This window comes from Mixophyes fleayi, chromosome 7 (assembly GCF_038048845.1).
Source record: "Mixophyes fleayi isolate aMixFle1 chromosome 7, aMixFle1.hap1, whole genome shotgun sequence".
Taxonomy (NCBI): domain Eukaryota; kingdom Metazoa; phylum Chordata; class Amphibia; order Anura; family Limnodynastidae; genus Mixophyes; species Mixophyes fleayi.
In genome coordinates, this window is record NC_134408.1 from 113,686,314 (window position 1) to 113,690,142 (window position 3,829).

Below are 3,829 nucleotides of genomic sequence, written 5' to 3' on the forward strand. Positions count from 1 at the left end.
GTAACAATCATTGAATACTGTTTTTCTCTGTACGTCCTTTTGGGACTTTTTATTTCACATATATATGACGTATCCTGCAGTATATTGTCCGTCAATGCGGAGCGTACCTAGACCTGTATTCAAAACAAAGACTTACCTACAGAGCAGCTCCTGAATATGAATGTGCATATGCGCCATTTACGTGCTGCAATTTACATAAGTTTCATGTGGCTTAATGAATGAGGCCCATACTGTACATTCTGTCGCCACACACACATATGTACATTTCTGCCTGAACCTGTTTTTGGTTGGCTCTTGCTCACTTTTATTTGCGTTCAGCACAAGCCTCACAAACAGTAATATAGAGGATTCTGCTACATACCTGATGCTGGCAAATATTTTAAAAAGTGACATCTACAAGGGTCTTGCTACTCTGCATTTCTGGTGCCCCAAAGCCCAGTTGAACAGCACAGAGGAGTGCATCAGTGCTGTTAAAATGCAGGGCTACAAGGGGTTAATTGTGCTCCTAAAAACTTGTGCCCAGGAGTGATTGACAGGAGGAGGATGAAGGCCCTGATTGGCTGGGGGAGTAACAGGAAGAGGATGTGCAGGAAGGAGGAGGAAGAGAGAGCAGCATGGTAGAAGGAACAAGGGGGGCTGAGGTGCAGCCGAACAGAGAGAAGATAAGCTGCTGCCAGAACTGGTGACATTGCCAGCAAAGCGGACAGAGAACAGCTGGGGACACACGGGGCGCCAAAGACAGTCTCCACTAACAGAACCCTCACAAGGTAAAACCCTAGCCTGCAGTGTACTGCACACACCCCAGTGTCAGAGGGAAGAGTGATGAATCTATCCAAAACTAACATTGCATTCTTGTACAAGGAAAGCTACTGTTCCCTTCTTGGGAGCTTTTCCCCCAGATCATACCTTACACAGGCTGCAGGGAACAATTAAGACTGTCGTTTCAGCTATATCCTGTGTGTGCTGATAGAGATTAATTGACTGTTGACAGAACAGCGCCATCTTGTGGCTGAACTGAGCAACAGCCCTGCTTTCTACTATAATACTTAACCCTTGATGGAAACCTCTGCAGGACATTGGAACACTACCAAATTCCTGTGCACAGGTCAGCGCAGGACTGAGTGTAAAATATGGTAACGTTACCGGGGATAATATTGGTGCACCAAATGTTTTAGATGATGTTAATGTTATGTGATTTACCTAAGAGTTGATTTATTGATATTGAAGGTGTGACATTCAGTGTTAGCGGTACCGCTGCGATTCAAGTTAACCCAGGGGGAAAAGCACAGTACCCCAAACACCTGAATAAGAAGGAGCCCTCTAGTGGGCGCGGTAGTGACCGTAAGAGTCTTGATGGGTTATTATTGATGGTTCTTGCATCATCACCAGTCAGATATTGTTAACTTGAAAGTAGTAACTGTGATTACAAATGTGCCTTATTAGACAATGTGCATTGAAGATGTGATCGCTATTGTGCCTTATACTCACCAGGTGTATGTTATATGTTAAATGCTATTGTGCTCTATGCTGATCAGACGCATTATTTTGTCATTACTATTGAGCTGAAGGGGTCAGTGGCGCGGTGTCTTACCGAAACTATCCTTACCGCATTCTCAATAAACCCAAGTTGTTTGACCAATCCTTGTCCCTTTCATTGAAGTATTTATCTCCTGACCACCAGATATCCGAACAGAAAAGAACCTGACTCGTGTCTGGAGGACAAGGTAAGGGAAGGATTTACCATCAGTACTCGACCACCACACATTCATTACTCATGTCTTGGTGCATTGAATGAAGGGATTATTGGAAGAACATGTGCTATCAGAAGCTGTACTTCACTGGGATAGAAGACAATATGTGTGATTGTTAGCTCTTACGGCCCTCAACACCTATCGTCTGTTTTGTGTCTATCCCCTTAGGTACAGCACTCTGGAATATATTGTTACTAAATATAATACAATGGGTGTAGGGTACACTGATCTGATAAAGGTTGCTATTGAACGGTGCACATCACTTGACTACAATTTAGACTGTAAGCTCCAATGGGGCAGGGACTGATGTGGGTAAGTTGTCTGTACAGCGCTGCGGCATTAGTGGCGCTATATAAATAAATTATGATATTCCCCTCTTTGAAATTCACTTTACATAAGGGAAAAGTCTGTTATTTGCTGTGTCCACAGTATCAGAGCAACACGTTTATGATGCTCAAGAAATAACAGCCTGTCAATGTCAATATCTGGCTACCGGTAGATGGTGAGGGACGGACAGAGGTGCAGTAGCAGCATTACACCTGATTGATAGGTGGTGAGCAGTCCGGGATCATTATGATTACAGGGTGCTGCACCTTTCCTCCCCCTGCCATGGGCACAGGAAGGGATGACACAGTGATGTATGGATACAGATGTGTGCTCATTGTTCAGTGTCCTTCGCTCTGTAATTTGGCAAGAGATGGGAGGACCCTCCCCTCCTTCTCTGTCAGCCATACTAATGAGAGAGGAGTGGGAAATAGGTAACAACAAGGACAAGAAGCCAGGTGCTTGAAGAAATAAGCTACATCAATTCAGTGACCGCAAGCACAATCTGACGGAGCCTTGTTGCTGCTGTCATCACAGAATGATAGGAATGCTTAATTATTGCTAACTGGCAGCAGTGCATTGACCTGCAAGGATGAACAGTTAACTATTACTGTCTCCCGTCTAATGAAACTTCAAGTAGCATTTGGCCCACTGCACATTACTACTATAGGGCCCGGTAGTATAGGGTGCCCAAGATCCACAGGAACAGACATGTTTAAAAACCTGTCCTATTAATTGGGCTGTATATGGGCTTAATCATTTGATAGCTATATAAGACAAAATAAATGTATATGTCAAAGCTCAGGGGGTAAATGTATCAATATGCGGGTACTTCAACACCCGCGTGTTCAGCCTCTTCCGCGATTAAATTTCAAGCGGCGCTGCATTGTAAAGGGAAGTTAACCCTTTACAATGCAGCGCCGCTTGAAATTTAATCGCAGAAGAGGCTGAACACACGGGTGTTGAAGAACCCACATATTGATACATTTACCCCCAGGTGTTAGATTGTTGCATCAGTTGCTATCTTCAAAGGACTGCACAATTTTTGGTGACCAAAATAGCCATGTCTTCTTACCTGCTTAAAATCATGACATTGGTAAAATATGTCAGTGATTGGGCGCATCAGAAGTGGTTGGTGGCCATGGCTAACTTCTGTCCTAATGATATTTCCTGGAATGCTGAGAGGGATGGTGTTTGGCGCTGTTTTGGAATGAATCAGCCTTCAGTGGTTCATTGTGGATGTAATTGTGCTTGGACGAGTGGAACACACCTTAAAGATTTCACTTTGATGCCAAATAATTTATTGTTACGCCCATACTCTAGTGCGGAGGGCTCAAGCTGTCATCAGCTTGATTTATTCAATGCAAAATTGATTTTAGAATTCTTATTTCTATGTAATTTATCATATATAATACTCCCTCAGAGATGCTCTCTCCTACAAAATCGTCTCTCTTTTGAAACCGATGTATACAGTTTTCATTTATAAATTCCTCCATTGATAAACTACTACAAGTGTCACCCTGACTCTTAACCTCAGTGTCATAGTATCCACGCTGTCTGTTTTGCTTGTGGTGTATTATGTTTTTATATGTTTGACCTTTTCCCATGGTTTTGTCTGAGGTTCATGTGAATTAATTACAAGAAGGACGGCAGAGCATGTACTGTCACTGACCCCAGCAGCCTCTGCTCTTTGTCGCTCGCAACAGATTAGCACTGTAGGATCATGTGATTAGTTCTATCTATAGAAATGACAG